Here is a 21047-nt window from a genome sequence, read left to right on the forward strand (position 1 = left end):
ACAGTGGAATACTATTCGCCCTTAAAAAAGAAGGAAATCCTGCCATGGATGGATCTTGAGGACATTATGGTACATGAAATAAGTCATACAGAAAGACAAATTCTGTATGATCTCACTTATATGTGGAATCTTGAAGGGAAAAAACCCTCATAGAAAAAGATCAGATATGTGGTTACCAGAAGTAGGGGGCCAGGGGGTAGGATGGGAGGGAGGATTGGAGGAAGATGGTCAAAGGTACAAACTTCCAGTTATAAAATAAATAAATACTGGGAATGTAATGCACAACATGATGACTATAGTTAACACTGTTGTATGGTGTATATATATATTTTTTAAATATTTATTTATTTGGCTGCATCGGGTCTTAGTTGCAGCACATGGGATCTTTGCTGCAGCATGCGGGATCTTTCACTGCAGTGTGCGGGCTCTTTGTTGCAGTGTGCAGGGTTCTCTCTAGTTGTGGTGTATGGTATATTTAAAGTTGCTAAGGGAGTAAATCCTAAAAGTTCTTACCACAAGGGAAAAAAAACTATTTAATTTTTTTGGTATCTATATGAGATGATGAATGTTAACTAAACTTGTGATAATCACTTCGCATATATGTAAGTCAAGTCATTATACTCTCATCTTAAAACTCATACAGTGCCGTATGCCAATTATATCTCAATAACACTGAAAGAAAGAAAGTGGAAATGAAAAGATGTCTGTTCTTATACAAATTTGTAGTACATATATTTTCTGAGTTCAAACTACTGTTCCAGTAGAGTTTTTCAGACTTTGATACAAATGAAAGGATATTTCCCTATTACGAAATCCATTTACCTGTGCAGTTGAGGAGCTTCCACGTAGCTTTAAATCAGAAGTAATTAATCTGTAATTAATATTAAATGGCAAGTATCGGGAGAAAAATCTAACAGAATTCTGTAAGTGCCTTCCAAGTAATGAACAAGCTCAATTAGAAACATATACTTGTGGAATGATATCAGTATTTGGCAGTAACTTTCTATGTATTTTCAAATATGAAACACACAAAACCTCAAACATATTATCAATAACAGATGAACATTTGCAATCAATTTTGATGCTAAGGAATACTAACTTTGAATACTAATCTCAACTAAACAAAATGTTGTCCTCCAAAAAACGAAATCCATTCTTCTCCTCAGTAGATAGGTATTACCAAAAAATAGATACTCAATTATTATTGGGTTTTTTTCCTGTTATTTAAGTACCTACATAATATCTTATTTTGCCCCTTGGCCCACAAAGCCTAAAATATTTACTATCTGGTCCTTACAGAAAAAGTTTGCCAACCTCTATGTTAAAGCATTAGCTCTAACTGATTAGCTATACAAACTTGGACATCAATTAGCTTCCCCAGGTCTTTGCTTCCACATTTACAAAAAGAGGGGGATTGAAGAAAATCCCTATGGGACCTTTCAACTCTAATATTCCAATAATGATAAGTTTTATATTCACTTTATATGATAATATTTTAAATGGGAGCTTTGACCAATTTATAAATTATGAAGAAATGTCCAATTACACAAAGAATGAAGAAACACTTTATTAATACTACAGAAGACCAACAAATGGCACTGGTACAACTAGATCTACACATGCAAAAGAATGAAGTTGGACCCCCCTACCTCACACCATATGCAAAAGTAACTCAAAATAGATCAATGATCTAAATGTAAGCACTAGGGGCTTCCCTGGTGGCGCAGTGGTTGAGAGTCCGCCGGCCGATGCAGGGGACATGGGTTCGTGCCCTGGTCCGGGAAGATCCCACATGCCGCGGAGCGGCTAGGCTCCGTGAGCCGTGGCCGCTGAGCCTGCGCGTCCAGAGCCTGTGCTCCACAACGGGAGAGGCCACAACAGTGAGAGGCCCGCGTACCGCAAAAAATAAAAAATAAATGTAAGCACTAAAATCATAAAACTTTTAGAAGAAAACATGTGGGAAAATCTTCACAACCTTGGATTTTGGCAATGACACCCAAAAGCACAGGCAACAAAAGAAAAACAGATAAACTGGACTCCATTAAAATGTGAAACTTTTGTACATCAACAGAGCCTATTAATAAGACAGTGAAAAGACAACCCACAGAATGGGAGAAGATATCTGCAAGTCATATATCTGATACAAGTCATGATAGATAGATAGACAGATAGATCCAGAATATATAAAGAACTCTTACAGCTCAACAACAAAAAAACAAACATGCCAACTCAAAAAATGGGCAAAGGACTTGACTAGACATTTCAGCAAAGATATATAAATGGCCAATAAAAGGACATGGAAAGATGCTCAGTCATTAGTGATTCGGAAAATGCAAATCAAAACCACAATGAGATGCCACTTCATTCACACTAAGTTGAATATAATCAAAAAAGACAGATAATAACAAATGTTAGCAAGGATGTGAACAAACAAACTCTCATACTCTGCTGGTGGGAATGTAAAATGGTACAGGTGCTTTGGAAAACAGTTTGGCAGTTTCTCAAAAGATTAAACAGAGTTAACCTATGACCCAGTAATTCCACATATACCTAAGAAAAATGAAAAAAATATGTTCACCAAAAATAAAAAAAAAGTACATGAATGTTCATACCAGCATTATTCACAGTAGCCAAAAAGGGGAAACAATCCAAACATCCATCAACCACAAAAAGGAATGAAGTATCAATACATGCTACATCATGCATGAACCCTGAAAACATGATAAGTGGAAGAAGTCAGTCATAAAGGACCTCATATTGCATGAATCCACAGATATACAAAGTAGATTGGTTGCCTACGCTGAGGAAGCTGGGGGGAAATGGGGAGTGGCTGCTAATAGGTACAAGGTTTCTTGTTAGGGTGATGAAAATGTTCTAAGATTGACTGTGGTGATGGGTGCACAACTGTGACTACACAAAAAAAACAGTGAACTGTATACTTTAATTGGGTGAATTTTATGGTACGTGAATTATATCTAAAAACTTTTTTTAAAATCACAGAGTAAAGTCTTACAAATAAATGCTGAACAACAGCACTAATGTCACAAAATCAAGATGCAAATGATGTGTAATCCTTTCTCAACTACAAGAAAAACATAATTTCACTTCTCTGCACTAAACTTCACTCATCTGTAAATTATCATAGTGATTTTAAGATCAGTGAGAACTTCAAGACAATTAACAATGAGCACCAAGTTGTATCTGTATTCTTTAACTTAAAATAAAAAGACCTCAATATTCTGAATTTGGCTTTTTCACTTCTGCTGTGTGCTGGACTAAGTATGCCCCACGCTTTTTTTTTTTTTTAAACCTGAACCTTTTGCATTTACAACTGCCACTGCCTTAGCATCTCCTTCCTGCTGTTGCAGTCCATAAATTCATCAACATCATTCTCCCTAATTCCCTCCTGAAAACCTCTTCTTTCTTAAAAGTCTAGTGCTTTCATGGAGCCTGTCTTGATGCCCTTGCTGTGTAAACATTGGCCTTCCTCTTCTAAATGCCAAAGAATTTGGTTTGCCATTCTCTTTTGGTGCATAGAAATCTAGTTCTCACCATGCTGGACAAATTCAACAGAATTCCCCCTTAAGGTAAAAGCTCTACCAACAGCCCCTTGCATATTAAGGAGCTGTGAGGTGGCCTCTAACCACTTCACAGCTCCTTAATCTCCACGTAAGTAACACATGACCCTAATCTCCATGTAAGTAACACATGACCCTGGCCCTTGGGCCTAGCTACTTAGATAGGGTGGATGCACCTGACCCAAAGGTCACCAGTCCTACTGTCTTGTCATCAGCATACAAGGAAGAGCTTGCTAAAGAGCTAAGCTCAACAGAAATAACAAGACAGATTCTCTCTCTCAAATGTACAAATGCATCCTCACTCTCAACTAAATGGAAAGTGGTAGGAGATATTTATGTAGTTGGGAAGCCAGAACAGAAACTAAAACATTGCTGGAGAAGCCGTAAGATAGCAGAGACCATACATGAGATGAAACCGTAAGGTAAGGAAAAACATATACAAAGAGGAGGGTGAAATCAGCAATTGTATGATAGGAATGGTATGCCCAGAGACCAAAAAAAGGCATTAAGAAACCCCAGTGCAGGGGGAGAAAACTGGACAGCTACATGTAAAAGAATGAAATTAGAACATTTTCTTTCTTTATTTTTTTTGGCTGCATTGAGTCTTCGTTGCTGCTCGTGGGCTTTCTCTAGTTGCAGCAAGCAAGGGCTACTCTTCATTGCAGTGCACAGGCTTCTCACTGCGGTGGCTTCTCTTGTTGTGGAGCACGGGCTCTAGGTGTGCGGCCTTCAGTAGTTGTGGCTTGTGGGCTCTAGAGTGCAGGCTCAGTAGTTGTAGCGCATAGGCTTATTTGCTCTGCGGCACGTGGGATCTTCCCAGACCAGGGATCAAACCCGTGTCCCGTGCATTGGCAGGCGGATTCGTAACCACTGTGCCACCAGGGAAGTCCTGAGGCAGATTCTTAACCACTGTGCCACCAGGGAAGTCCCAGAACATTTTCTAACACCATACAGAAAAATAAAATCAAAATGGACTAAAGACCTAAATATAAGACCAGAAACCATAAAACTCCTAGAAGAAAACATAGGTGGAACACTCTTTGACATAAATCACTGCAATATTTTTTTGGATCTGTCCCCTAAAGCAAAGGAAACAAGAGAAAAAATAAACAAATGATACCTAATGAAACTTAAAAGTGTTTGCACAGCAAAGGAAATGATTAACAAAACAAAAGACAACCTATTGAATGGGAGGAAATATTCACAAATGATATGACCCATAAAGGGAAACAGTATGGCAGTTTGTCAAAAAACTAAAAAATAACTACCATATGAACAAGCAATTCCACTCCCAGGTATATATCCAAAAAAAAACCAAAAACACTAATTCAAAAAGATACATGCACCCCATGTTCACAGCAGCATTATTTACAATTGCCAAAATATGGAATGAGTGGATAAAGAAGATGTGGTGTGTGCATGTGTGTGTATATATATACATATATATATACACACACACACACACACATGTGTGTGTGTATATATGTATGTGTGTATATATATACATATATATATAAAAAATACTACTCAGCCACAGGGACTTCCCTGATGGCACAGTGTGATAAGACTCCATGCTCCCAATGCAGGGGGCCCAGGTTCGATCCCTGGTCAGGGAACTAGATCCCACATGCATGCCACAACTAAGGAGCCTGGTGCCACAACTAAGGAGTCTGCCTGCTGCAACTAAGACCCGGCGCAACCAAATAAATAATTTTTAAAAAGAAAAATACTACTCAGCCATAAAAAAGAATGAAACTTTACCATCTGCAACAATATTGATGGACTTGGAGGGGATTATGCTAAGTGAAGTAAGTCAGACAAAGAAAGCCAAATACTGTATGATCTCACTTATGTGTGGAATCTAAAAAATAAAACTAGTGAATATAACAAAAAAGAAACAGACTCATAGATATAGTGCACAAACTAGTGCTTACCAGTGTGGAGAGGGAAACAGGGAGGGGTAAAATAGGGGTAGAGGATTAAGAGGTACAAAATACTATGTATAAAATAACTAAGCTACAAGGATATATTGTACAGCACAAGGAATATAGCCAACATTTTATAATAACTATAAATGGGATATAACCTTTAAACATTATGAATCACTATTTTGTACACCTGAAACTTACATAATATTGTACATCAACTATACCTCAATTTAAAAAGTATTTTTTAATCGAAAAAAAAAAGAAACCCTAATGCAGGGGGAGAATGATGACAGATTCTCATGCTGAAAAGGCTATAAGAAAACCTACTCTACAGCTTCAGTGGATCCTTCCAGTTCCCTAGCTATATCCCAGTCTCCCTGAGACCTGGATCGACACTGCCCTTCCTGGATTACTGTGGGATTCCAGGCTCCCTTTTACCATGTGGACCTGTGCAATGAACACCCAGTTCTTAAAGAAACCCAAATATCTCTTCATTACTTGTGATAGAAAGAAGCCTAACATACACTAATAACCCTTCTATAAGCAGTCACCTCCTTGAAAGCAAAAACTAGGTTTATTCAACTTAGAATTGCCAAAAATACCTGGAACTGTGCCTTTTACAAAACTCAGTACCCATGGAATTTATTGTAGAAATACTAAATGAACAAAGCCTCAGATATCCAGATTGTTCTAAGACAGAAGCAATCTAGACACAAAGGAAAATTCAGAGATATAAGATTATTCCACTGTACATAAAGAGGTCCAAAGCAGTGAGAGAGATACTGATCCTAACCCATAACTACTACTGACCTAGACACAAGTAAATCAAGACATTACATTCCCCTGGCTATAACTGAATCAAAGATGGACACATGGCTCTTCTGGTCAATGACAGTCAAGCTCAGGACTTTAGATGAAGAGAAGTTCTTCCTACTGTACTTGAACTGGAAGGGCAGCAAATGGAGTTATTTAAGCCACCCTGCTGCCCTATGAAACCTAAATGTCAAATCAACACACAGTGGAGAGCAGATCTGAGTTCAGAGAAGGAAGCAGAATAGTTTCCAGTGACATCATATAAACTACAAAAGCCATGCCTGAAGCCAGTGCTTTCCCTGGACTTTTCAATAACATAAGACAAATTATTCTCTTTTTAAGTCAATTTGGGTTGGGTTTTCTCCAATTTGGGTTGGGTTTTCTATCACTTGCAACCGAGTCTTTTAATTCGTATAGAAGCTCCCCAAAAATCTGCAGTTCACATTTCTCTTTTTTTACAAAAATTCTAGCACATTTTATAACAGAAAAATTAACGCATCCTTCTACTTGCTTACCCTGACTTAAATCTGGCTTTCCCCTAAAGATTTTCTACAGTTCTCTTTTTACTGTAATCCATACCCCCCACAGAGCCAGAAGTGGTTGCCATTCACTTGCTTTTCTACAGTAGCTTCCAGATCATGATCATCCTCCTTTATGGCCCCACCTTCAAGATATATCTTCTCCTCATCACTATCATCTTCTGATCCCTTAGTCATACCTTCCTCCTTCACTGAAGACCAGGGGAGCCCAGTTCAGAGTATTCTTCTCTACTAAATCTTCTATTACAATCTTGGGAGATTTCAATGTCCATGAAGATTACCTCTCCAATTACTGTACGTTAGAATTCATAGGCCTCTTTAGTTCCAAAGATTCTTAGCTCAACTCCATTTTAAGCATCTATTCTCTTTACTCTGAATCTTGCCATCATTTAAAACTGTTCTCCCTTGATTACTCCAGTAGCTCACCAAAATCTTAGTCTGACTTTACTTACTCTGTGACTTTACAGAAACCTCTTGTCCCTCAAATCCTGAATCCTCCCAACCCAGATCCTATGGTTGGACATCTAAATCTCTTAGCAGCAACTTCAGATTTGTACCCCTTTCTCTGAACCTGACCACAACACCACAGCTCCAGGTCAACACTGTTTCTGGAAAACTGAGCTACTCTAAAGAAAAACCACACTAGATATACTGATACCACTATAAAGTCTCCAACCTTACTCCTTTAAAATAAATTTCATACACTCCCTCTTCCATGCCCCTCAACAACGCTTTCATTTTCTCAACTCAAGCCCGCCAGTCACTCCCGGCCCAGACCCTTCACTCTCAACTAGAGAGACTGAAATCTGATCTTATAGAGATACATAAGTTATCAGGCATGCCCTCCCTCCACCCCATATCCCTACCTGTAACCTTATTTATATATTCATACTTCTCCTTACCTATCTTTATTTCAGTCATAGGAAATGAGGTGTCCCTCCTGTTCAAAGCCAGCCCATCTACCTGTACCCTTGATCCACATTGTGACTCCCATGCCCTTCATACTTCCTTCAACACCCTGCCCTACCAGCCATACTATATTTTAAATTTTCAACCTCTCCTTCCCCAATGGCACCTTTCCCCTCACCACAAACACAAGGTCAGGTCTTATCCTAAAAAGAAAGCCCTTCCTGGCTCCCATCCAGTCTCTTCCTCTTCTCAGCACACCTTCTCAAAAAGAAGTTATTGTCTTTTTCTCTCTCTCTCCCCTCTCCCCCTTGCCTCTCCCATTCCTCTTTTCCCCCAACTCTCCCTCTCTTCCTTCTCCCTCTTTCCCCCCTCACTTCTCCTCTCTCTATTTCTCCTCTCATCCCCTTGCTCCTTCCCCTTCTCCTCTCTCTATCGTCTTCTTCCCCTCCTCCTTTATCACCTGCCATTTACTCTTCCATCTACTGTGAGGGGGATTCTACCCTTAACCTCCTACTGAAACTGCTTTTAAGGTCACCATGACTTCTTAATCGCCAAATCAAATGAACACTTTTCCTGTCTTTATTTTTTTATACCAATGTACTGTATTTGACACTGTTACTGTCTCCCTCTTGAATTTTTCTACTCATTTACACATTGGGCTGCACACAGTAGACACTCAAATATATTTGAATAAATGAATAAGGGTACAAAATGAAACAACATCATGCATTTTTCTATCTGGAGAATGAGTATGAGTCAACAGCCCATGAAACATTCATAGTAATTAACTATAACATCACAAACCAAATTAGACTAAGCAGCACATATCAGTAATGGAACAATCAGTTCAATTACATGATTTTCTCCAGTCATCCTCAGCACCAAAAATTATTAACAGAAAACCAGGACTAATGATAAGCAAGGGCACAGTAATGAAAATTCTAAAGGAATCTAGAGTGCAAAGAAAAACACAATACAAACCTTTTTTGTATTTTTTACTAAGTACCATATGTGATAAAAACTATACCTGTGTGTCATGAGAACACATATAAAGGAAAAGAGCTAAGCATAAATCAGTCTGCGGCACCAAATGATTAAGAGTTCACAAACAAACCTGAAGTTTAGTTTATCAAAAGTTATGAGACGTGAACTAGCAGAAGACACACATGAGAATGTAGAATTAGTGCCACCTCATGACAAATTTAAACCACAGAAGATTCACTTTACTTTGTTTCTAAGCAGATTTCTTCCCACACATTTTCCCTTAATTATTCCCACCATCAACGTTTTAAATGATTTCAGGTGCTAATGTCAGCAGCCGTACTTACCTAAAACGCATTCCTGACTCGTAAAGAAACCTTTCCAGATAAATGATGAAGACTCAGAGACCAAACATTATGGTCCAAACACACCAGAATCCTCTGCACCTTCTTGATATCTGGAGCATTTTAACATAGTAAACTATACAAAGCAAATGGCTTTCTCCAACACGACTACTAATAGTCTACAGATTTCATAGCATTTTAAGTTTCTAAAGCATTTTAACATATACTTGTTTCATTTATAACTCACACCAAGTCTATGAAAACAGGCAAGCATTAATGTTCTTTTACCGTGACACAACTAAAGCCTACGTAGTTCACTGATCATAAATCCCAAAGCTAAAACGTAGCAATCAGGCCCCATCACCTCCAAATTTTCTCCTCTCTCTCCTATTCCTTTGTCCTCAACCATTCTTACCTCCTTCCTATCCATCTTAAAGGAAAAGGTATCTCTCCTTTCTAAAACTAATCCACACTGAAACTCTTAAGCCTAGAACCCCCAATAGAACCTTCAATTAACTCCTTTTTCTCACCCACAATATCTGCCTTTCCTCTAACTACCTCTTCTCATTCTATAAATATGTTCAAGTCTTTCCTTCCTAAAAAAAAGAAAAAAAAAAATTCCTCAACCCTACCTGTCCCAGAAGCTGTGACCCACTCTCCCTCCCTCCTCTCCCTGATAAACTCTGAAGGTCTACAACTGTAGGCACTTGTACCGCACTTTCATCTCTGCACTAAAACGTTCCTTGTTAAAGGTCACCAATGAATTCCTAGTGGCCAAACTCAATTACCACTCTTCAGTTCTTATCCTTAAGTTTTTGGCCTTTGTCCTAAGGTATTTGACACCGCTGACCATTTTACCCTTCCTAAAACCTGGCTTCACCCCTGGGCTCTACTATGTCCCTCTCTCATTCTCCTACCACTGACTTCCTTCTTAGTCTCCTTTATTTACTTAACTCTCATCTTTTGCAAATTACCTACGCGTTGATCCTCTGCAGAGCTCCCCCTCTCCTTTTCTCTATTCAGCTAAACACACTTCCTGAACAATCTCTTCCACTCCCATGCCCTAAGTTACCAACCATATGCCTATGATTTCCTAAACTCTATGGTCTCTACACACCCTTTCATTCTTTTAGGAAGAAGCCAGAACAAAACAAAAGTGATATTTATCAAATCTCTGGGCAGGAAGTAGGAGGAGAAGAAGATGGGATAATTTTCTAAGCTTAGAAACAAACACAATGAAAACACAGGTTTGACTGCATAAAAATTTTAAAGTTCTGTAAACTAAGACAAACAACACAGAAAATAAAATAACATGTACATATATTAACTACACATATACCTATAAATATATAACTTGATAAATAAATGGAAAAATCAAGAAATTTACTAAAGAAAAAAGTGAGCTATTACTTAAAACCACTGAAAATGTTCAACATTACTAGCAATTTAGGAAGTTCAATTCAGACCTATTAATTTTTTTTATAATGAGGCAATCCATATAACTTTTATTAAATTTTTAAAGCTGTCCTTGGGGCCCCCAAATTAAGAATTACCATTCTAGATATATTTCTATTCATGTTCTAAGATTGCCATTAACTTTTTGTTGTTGTTTTGTAACATTATTTGACAACCAGCAGTTAGTTCTCATCCACATTGACTGTAGATTTTTTAAAGTAGTGACAGGTACACAGGTAACAATGTATAGAGCTTGTATGATGAATCTTCACCCTCATTACATTTTCTGGACAAACACACATGGATATAGTATGCAACATTCCTTATTCCTTTGGCCCACATAGTGTGGTGAGCCTGGTGTCAATGCACACATCTAGAGTTCCCATCTCTTTCATGGAAAATTTCTGGATCTCTCTGAGTGCCGGCAGGGCACTCTTCTTTTTTTTTTTTTGGTGTGCTGGGTGGCATGTGGGATCGAACCCATGCCCCCTGCAGTAGAAGCAGAGTCTTAACCACTCCAGGAAACTCCCAGGGCACTCTTCTTGAAGCTCACTCCACGGATGCGCTTGTGAATGGCGATGACATATTTTATTCTCTGGACACCACCTCACTGATGGCAGAATGGTCCTTCTTCTTACCACCCTTCTTTGCAGGAGCCATTCTGCCAGGTCCAGGTTAGAAAGGAAGAACGCAAGGTATTGCTGCATTTGCTTTTTAAATAACATTATAATATGTTCTTAACACTCAAAATCACCCCTACCACATTTCAGGCACTCTTGTAGATGCTAGAGGATACAGCAGTGAACAAAACATATAAAAATCAATGTCTCCCTGAAGCTTATATAGGATTCTAGTCTGGGGGTAGGGAGAAGAGAAAAATTAAATAAGTAAAACATATAACATGTTATATGATGACTAAGTGCTATGGAAATAATGCAGGAAAGAGACTAGTAGGGAAGGGTTACAAGTTTTGATAGTGTGGTTAAGGCCTCACTGAAAAGGTGGCATTTATGTAAGACTTAAAAGAGTTGAGGGAATAAGTCATATCTGGGAGAAGAATATTACAGGAAAAGGCCCTCAGATGGGAGCTTTCCCAGGGTGTTTGAGGGATAGAGGGATAGCAAGAAGATATTAGGACTAAAGAGAAGTGATAGAGAGGAACAATAATAGAAAATGAAATCAGAAAGGTAATGGGGGAGGAGGAAGAAGATCACTTAATATCCACCATGGGCCCTAAGTATCTCCACACACCTCTACTGAGTATGTCAAAACACAAGGCCTTAACTGTACTGATTCTGAGCCACTTCTGTAGCTACTCACACAGGCAATTAAGTAAGCCAAAGCAAGGCAACCACAACATGACCACTATACCACTGCTCACTCCCAGGGGCTGGGTGAGAAGTTGGAGGTTTAGGGGCAGTAGGAGATCACAGCTCAGTTTTGGACAGGTCAAATTTGAAATCCTATTAGATATCCAACTGGAGATATTGTGTAGATAACCGAATATGAGTACAGATTTCAGAGAAAAGGCCAAAGCTAGAGGTATAAATTTGGAAGTCAACAGTGTACGAGACTAAATGAGCCGAGGAAATAAAAGTTTTTTTGTTGTTTTGGCCACACCGCACAGCTTGCAGGATCTTGGTTCCCCAACCAGGGATTGAACCCGGGCCACAACAGTAAAAGCCCTGAAAGCCCAGAATCCTAACTACTCTGCCACCAGGGAACTCCCACAAAGATTTCTTTTTAAAAGGTAATGACCAAGGTGTGAGCCTGGAACATTCTACCATTGAGAGGAAGGGAGATTAGGAGACCATGATATAGGAGAACTAGGAGAATGTGATGTCCTGGAAGCAAACGGAAAAATGGTTTCAAGAACAAGGAGGTAATCAACTGTGACAAAGTTGCTGACAGATTATGTGAAATGAGGAATGACCAATAGATTTAGCAATGTGGAGACAGATGGTCACAAGGTATAATTCTAGAGGACTAGTGGGTTCAATATCGTAACTGAATTCAAGAAAAAAATGGAAGGAGGTTAATTGTAGGTATGGAGACAAGAGTTTCACTCTAAATTAATATTTATTTATTGAATGAATGATGAATGAATGCATCCCTAATCCTATCAAGTGTGCAATGAATTCACATACTTTGCCCATGGAAATATAAAACAGTACAATCTCTTTGGAAAGAGACCTAGTACACATCCCAACTAGTTTTTAAAATGCATAAGATACACGGATAGATAGATAGATATTATACCTCTAGAAAGGAATTCACCAAGATGTTTAAGGACTGGTTATCACAGATTGTAAGATTATAGCTAACTTTAATTATCTTCTATATAATATTTCTATATTCTTCAAATGTTCTACAATGAACATGTATAACTTTTATAATCAATAGCTTTTAAATGTTCATAGCCTATATCAGAAGATATATCTAAGTATTGCTTCTAAGGAAATAACCTGAAATTTAGAAAAAGTTTAATGCACCAAAATTTTTATCATGGTTTATTTAAACAGTAATAGCAACATCCAAGTTTCCAACAACAGGGGTTAGAAAAAATTTAAGGTATGTTCTCTCAATGACATATCAAGCAGTCATTTAGAAGGATGTTGGTTAACTGGGGAAATGCTTATATTAAAATTAACTAAATAGAGACTTCCCTGGTGGCCCAGCGGTTAAGACTCTGTGCTCCCAATGCAGGGGGCCTGGGTTCAATCCCCAGTCAGGGAACTAGATCCCACATGCCGCAACTAAAGATCCTGCATGCAGCAGTGAAGATCCTGCATGCTGCAACTAAGACCTGGCTCAGCCAAATTAATAAATATTTTTTTTAAAAAAAATTTTAATAAAATTAACTGAATAGGGACTTCCCTGGTGGCGCAGTGGTTAAGAATCGCCTGCCAATGCAGGGGACATGGGTTCGAGCCCTGGTCTGGGAAGATACCACGTGCTGCAGAGCAACTAGGCCCGTGAGCCACAACTACTGAGCCTGCACTCTAGAGCCCAAGAGCTGCAACTACTGAAGACCACGCACCTAGACCTCGTGCTCCACAACAAGAGAAGCCACCGTAATGAGAAGCCCGCACACCGCAATGAAGAGTAGCCTCGGCTCGCCACAACTAAAGAAAGCCCGCACACAGCAACGAAGACCCAACATAGCCTAAATTAAAAAATAAATAAAATAAGATTAACTGAATAAATGTGAATAGGTGGGTAGTGGACTAGTCATATGTGATTCTCTCCCTAACCAACTCTAAAACAACAGTAAAATCATTTTTTAAAAGAAAAAGATGACAATGAAGACTAAAGGAAGAACAGTGGCCGAGAGAGGAGAAAAAAAAAAAAGACTAAAGGAATAAAAAAAAGGACAAATAACAAAAGATGTCAACAAATTTTTGGAATTTAGAAAAATGTTTAAGTGATTTAGGAGAACAGAGTAAGTGACAAATTAAATGCCTAGCAAAGGGGTTACAAAAATGAACAAGTCATTTCACTTTATTCAGTAAATGTTTGAAAGCAATTGTCCACTCACGTGTTTTCATTCCACAAATGCTTCCTAAGTGCCTACTAGAGCATACAAAAGTAAAAAAGACAAAGTCCTTTAAGGAGCTTACCTCCTTGTCATCTAGATTTCCATTTTGAAGTGTGTAAGCTAAGCTAACATAGATTCTACCTGTCACTTAAACCAATACTTTCAGGAAGCCAGCAGGAATGATACATTGAACATACAAACTCTTTCTAGCTAATTCTGAAGAGTGATACCAAATGTCACTGCATACTTCCTCAGGAGGCATATAATTACTCAGAGTAACAGACCTCTTTGGCAACGCTTAAGAAAACTCTGTCCTTAGGGGGGTTTTTGTGGGGTTTTTTGCGGTAAGCGGGCCTCTCACTGTTGTGGCCTCTCCCGTTGCAGAGCACAGGCTCCGGACGTGCAGGCTCAGCGGCCATGGCTCATGGGCCCAGCTGCTCCGCGGCATGTGGGATCCTCCCGGACTGGGGCACGAACCCGTGTCCCCTGCATCGGCAGGCGGACTCTCAACCACTGCGCCACCAGGGAACCCCTGTCCTTAGGTTTTAAAATTACCTCTTAACACAGTATTTAGTGCTTTCCTTGTAGTGTTCACTGCTTTGAGTTTTCACGTATCTAAAGATACCTGTGGTAGATTTCTTTTAGAGAAAAATTAAAACTTCAATATTCTATCTATGCAAAAGCATTACTGACTCTACTCATCTTTTTATTTTTTTGGCCGTGACACACAGCTTGCAGGATCTTAGTTCCTTGACCAGGGATTAAACCCAAGACCTGGCAGGGAAAGCGCCAAGTACTAACCACTGGACCACCAAGGAATTCCCATCTACTCATCTTTTTATCAGGTGAACAACAATGGAAAATATTTGTTTGGCGTGACCATGAGGTTACAGGACTGCTGAAGCGAGCATAACATTAACATTAAAAAATTCATAGCATAACATTAAAATTCATTTGCAGCAATGAGCTAGAGAAACTGGATAGAGGCCAAAGATTAAATGCAAGGTGACCATTATTAACAATACCCCTAGTCAAAACTAGAAATCAAAATAGGAATAGTTCCTAGCTGCAGAAAAACCAAGAAACAGAAGTACAATGATGACTTCCACCTTCCTAATGGAGATTATGCAACATGTGGATAATTTATATTGGTGGTCGTATCATAGGAAAAATATATCTACGTGAACAATCTGAGCCAGTCATCCCCAACTAAGTGGTTTTTCACATTATAACTTAATAGTTAATATCAATCTCCTAATAACAAGACCCTTCCTATCACAATTTGCATCAAAATGTTATAAATTAAATAATGGTAGCTATGGATTATCAAGAGCCTTTGGTTCAAGCCAAAAGACAACTGAGAGACTTAACTAGATTTAAAAAGTGGTGGTACAGGGCTTCCCTGGTGGCGCAGTGGTTGAGAGTCCGCCTGCCGATGCAGGGGACATGGGTTTGTGCTCCAGTCTGGGAAGATCCCACATGCCGCGGAGCAGCTGGACCCATGAGCCATGGCCGCTGAGCCTGAGCATCCGGAGCCTGTGCTCCGCAACGGGAGAGGCCACAGCAGTGAGAGGCCCGCGTACTGCTAAAAAAAAAAAGTGGTGGTACAAACAATCCAATTCAAAAAATAGAGGAAGGACTTGAAGAGACATTTCTCCAAAGAACATATACAGATTGCCAACAAGCACATGAAAACATTCTCCACGTCACTAGCCATTAGGATAATGCAAACTAAAACCACAATGAGATACCACGTCATGTCCATTAGGACGGGTATAATTTAAAAAAAAGAAAAGAATAAGTGTTGGGAAGAAAGTGGAGAAATTAGAACCCTTGGGCATTGCTGGTAGGAATATAAATTGGTGCACTGTGGAAAACAGGTGAATTCTCAAAAAGTTAAACACAGAATTATCAAATGATCGAGCAATTCCAATTCTAGGTATATACCTAAAAGAATTAAAAGCAGCGGCTCAAATAGAACTTCTACTCCAATGTTCATAACAGCCTTATTCACAACAGCCAAAAGGTGGAAACAACCCAAATGTCCATTGACAAACAGATAAACAAAATGTGGTATATACAAACAATGGAATGCTACTCAGCCCTAAAAAAGGAAATTCAAACACGTTACAATATGAATAAAACATAAAAACATCATGCTAAGTGAAACAACCCAGACACAAAAGAACAAATATTTTGTATGATTCCAGTTATATGAGGTACCTTGAGAAGTCAAATTCATAAATACAGAAAGCAGAATGGTGATTGCCAGGGACTAGAGGAGGAGGGAATGGGTACTTAGAGTTTAATGGGTACAAGTTTCAATTTGGGCAGAAAAAGTTCTGGGGCTTCCCTGGTGGCACAGTGGTTAAGAATCCTGCCAATGCAGGAGACACAGGTTCAATCCCTGGTCTGGGAAGATCCCACATGCCACGGAGCAACTAAGCCCATGCGTCACGACTACTGAGCTTGCGCTCTAGAGCCCGTGAGTCACAACAACTGAGCCTGTGTGTCACAACTACTTAAGCCCGCGCACCTAGAACCCGTGCTCCGCAACAAGAGAAGCCACCGCAATGAGAAGCACGCGCACCACAACGAAGAGTAGCCCCCGCCTGCCGCAATTAGAGAAGAACCATGCGCAGCAACAAAGACCCAACGCAGCCAAAAATAAATAAATTTTAAAATGAAAGAAAGAAAAAGTTCTAGGGCTTCCCTGGTGGCGCAGTGGTTAAGAATCCGCCTGCCAATGCAGGGGACACAGGTTCGATCCCTGGTCCAGGAAGACCCCACATGTCGTGGAGCAACTAAGCCCGTGCGCCACAACTACTGAGCCTGCACTCTAGAGCCCATGAGCCACAACTACTGAAGCCCACGTGCGTAGAGCCTGTGCTCCGCAACAAGAGAAGCCACCGCAATGAGAAGCCGGCACACCGCAACAGAGCAGCCCCCCCTCGCTGCAACTTGAGAAAGCCCAAATGCAGCAACAAAGACCCAATGCAGCCAAAAATAAATAAATAAAATAATTTATTTTTTAAAAAAAAGAAAAAGTTCTGGAAACAGATTGTAGTGATGCACAACAAAGTAAATGTACTTAATGCCACTGAGCTATACAATTAAAAATGGTTAAATTGGTAAATTTTATGTTATGTATATTTACCACAATAAAAAGTGATGGTAACATTTTCAAGGAAGCATCCCAGGTAAAATTTGAGTAGAATTGCTAAGATACAACTTTATTCCCTCCTTTGAAAAGAATCTGGTATAACAATCAGCTGATGCGAAATAACCTTTGTAAAGGATGGATAAATCACAGTGCTACCAGTTCACTCCTTCTTATCTCAAAGAATGATCCTTTCTGTACCTGAAATTCTGTTTTAATACAATGTTTGTAAGATGAATGAATCCTTTCCATCCATCCTTGGGCCAATTAATTGCCCTGATTTTCAAAATAATCCACATTGTGGTCCCAAAGAATCCCTTAATCTTTTAGCTCCCATCATTGCCTGCCAAATATCTTGCCCTTCAATCACAATGGTTTACTACTACACCTGAACATAATTTATACTGATCTTCCTCTGTAAACTCTGCTTCTCCCTTTGGAATTCCTATCTCCCCATTTTTAGTAGCAAGATAGCTGAGATCTAGAACTTCGAAGCCAGATTATCTGGGTTCAAATTCCGCCTGCACCACTTGTTAGCCACGTGACTTTGAACAAAGCACTGAGAAAGCAAAACTGACACTGCCTTGCCACCATTATGAATAAATGTCACATCCCATAGATAGGGAGAAAGAAAATACTTTGTATCTTGAGATAAATTTAAAAATAAGGGCTTCCCTGGAGGCACAGTGGTTAAGAATCCGCCTACCAATGCAGGGGACACGGGTTCGAGGCTTGGTCCGGGAAGATCCCACATGCCACGGAGCAACTGAGCCCGTGCGCCACAATTACTGAGCCCGTGTGCCACAACTACTGAAGCCCACGTGCCCAGAGCCCATTCTCCACAACAAGACAAGCCACCGCAATGAGAAGCCCGCGCACCGCAAGGAAGAGTAGCCCCCACTCGCCGCAACTAGAGAAAGCCTGCACACAGCAATGAATACCCAACATAGCCAAACATAAATAAATAAATAAATAAAAATAATTTTTTTTAAAAATGAGTCACTCTCTGTAATTCTGATCCCCAAAATAAATGAAATCTTGAGCACTTTCTGTAAGCTTGGACTCCCTAACTAAACTTTTTCCCTAACTTTTAAAATACTGGTATCCAAAAAAATGTTATGCAACAAAAAAACAACCCAATCAAAAAATGGACAGAAGGTAACAGACATTTCTCCAAAGAAGACATACAAATGGCCAGTAAGCACATGAAAAGCTGCTCAACATCATTAATTATTAGAGAAATGCAAATCACAACTACAATGAGGTACCACCTCACACCGGTCAGAGGGGCCATCATTAAAATGTCTACAAATAACAAGTGCTGGAGAGGGTGTGGAGAAAAGGGAACCCTCCTACACTGTGGGTGGGAGTGTAAGTTGGTACAGCCACTATGGAAAACAGTATGGAGGTTCCTCAGAAAACTAAAAATAGAATTACCATATGATCCAGCAATCCCACTCCTGGGAATATACCCAGACAAAACTATAATTCAAAAAGATAGGGACTTCCCTGGTGGCACAGTGGTTAAGAATCAGCCTGCCAATGCAGGGGACATGGGTTCGATCCCTGGTCTGGGAAGATCCCACATGCCAAGGAGCAACTAAGCCTGTGTACCACAACTACTGAGCCTGCACTCTAGAGCCTGTGAGCCACAACTACTGAAGCCCGTGCACCTAGAGTCCGTGTTCTGCAACAAAAGAAGCCACCACAATGAGAAGTCCATGCACCGCAATGAAGAGTAGCTCCCACTGGCTGCAACTAGAGAAAGCCTGCGTACAGCAACAAAGACCCAACGCAGCCAAAATTAAAATAAATAAATAAATAAATTTATTTTAAAAAAAGATACATGTAGCCTGATGTTCATAGCAGTACTGTTCACAATAGCCAAGACATGGAAACAACCTAAATGTCCACTGAATGCATAAAGAAGACGTGGTAAATATATATACATTGGAATACCACTCAGCCATAAAAAAGAACAAAATAATGCCATTTGCAGCAACATGGATGCAACTAGAGATTATCATAGTAAGTGAAGTAAGTCAGAAAGAGAAAGACAAATACTATATGATATCAATTATATGTGGAATCTAAAATATGGCACAAATGAACCTATCTACAAAACAGAAACAGACTCATAGACACAGAGAACAGACCTGTGGTTGCCGAGGTTGGGGGGAGGGGTGGACTGGGAGTTTGGGGTTGGTAGATGCAAACTACTACATTTAGAATAAACAACAAGGTCCTAATGTATAACACAGGGAACTATATTCAATATCCTGTGATAAACCATAATGGAAAATAATATTAAAAAGTATGTCTCTATGTGTATAACTGAGTCACTTTGTTGTACAGCAGGGATTGGCACAGTGCTGTAAATCAACTATGCTTCAATAAAAAAATTTTTTTTAAAAGGCACCAAAAAGTGTTATGACCTTTGTGGATATAACAATCATGTTAAAAAACTGCTGTTTTCCACCATGACAAACTAATGTAAACTCAATAACTTTGGTGATCAAATGTTTTGTCCCAATAAATGCCTGTATTTTTTGATTCAGTGAGCCAGTCAAAATCTGACTCCCACTATTTTGCAAGTAGATCTCTATTCTTTTCTAAAAGCTTTAGTTCCTGAGATTTCCTTTCCTGTTACTTTAATTCCAAAATGTTTCTTATTTTTCCTTTTAATACTTATTTCTTTTGTAATACATCTCCTTTAAATGACAACCCAAAATTCTAAAGCCTCCTTTTGACCTCCACCTCCAAAATCTCAGTGCCCCTCCCCAGAGGTAACCAATATTTAAATTGGGTGTGTATCCTCCCAGACTTTTCTTTTTTAATGATTTTCATACATATATATGGAATCATTGAAAACATACACCCTAATCTCCAGTTTCTTCATTTCTGTAACTGGAATGGAAACTACACCTGTCTCATAGGGTTGCTGGAAAGACTAAATGGAAAAAAAAAAAATCACATAAAGTGCTATGTGCACTGTGCTTATTAGCACAAAGAAAAATCCCATTCATCTTTCAAGGTCCAGCTCAGATCACAGCTTCTCCATCAAGTTTACCCAGACTATTCAACTGCTGGTAATTTCATTTTTTCTCCAGTGAAGTTTCCTCAATACTCACTGGACATATCATACAGTGCCTTGGGTCATGGCCCATCCTATAGCTAGTAAACACCTGGGGGGCAGAAATTCAGTCTCAGTATCCTTCAGAACAACTGACACAGGGTTCTATACAAAGTAGGTACTCAATAAATTAAAATACTGAAAATTTCTAAGAAGCAGAAGCCCATGTAAAGTTTCTTCCTGACACACCTAGTAACATTCAAGTGTTTTCAGACTTTTAACTGTGTAAAAGGAGCTGCCTTAGGTTATCAAGTATATAATGAAAGCAAATTTCTATTAAGTAGAGACCCAAAATCCCACTGATAAAGCATTCTATGTTTGTCTATTTTTTTTCTCCATTTAGAGTTTAAGTGCTTGGGAGGCAGGCAAATCTAGTAACTTTATTAATAAAATATATGTAATAATGCTATTATATAAACTCAACTAGGTTTATATAATGAATATATTCCTTAAAAGTCACATCTAAGTTATTTCACTTTAAATGCACTGGAGAGAGCCAAAAAGGAAAAAAATTAACAGATATACAAATATAACTACACAATATTGAACAAGAACAAGGACAGCACTGGGAAGTATGTAGAATTATGTAATATAATGTTCATATTTCCTAAATCAACCCTTTCTGATGAAGACTTTTCTTTCTTTTTTTTTTTTTTTTTTTGTTTTGCG

At 39.1% G+C, this 21047-nt stretch overlaps 1 pseudogene; it reads left to right on the forward strand.

The window, feature by feature from the left end:
- Nucleotides 1-21047, forward strand: part of LOC115845291 (N-terminal kinase-like protein) — a 30173-nt pseudogene that overhangs the window by 7478 nt on the left and 1648 nt on the right.

This window comes from Globicephala melas, chromosome 2, assembly GCF_963455315.2.
Source record: "Globicephala melas chromosome 2, mGloMel1.2, whole genome shotgun sequence".
Classification (NCBI taxonomy): Eukaryota; Metazoa; Chordata; class Mammalia; order Artiodactyla; family Delphinidae; genus Globicephala; species Globicephala melas.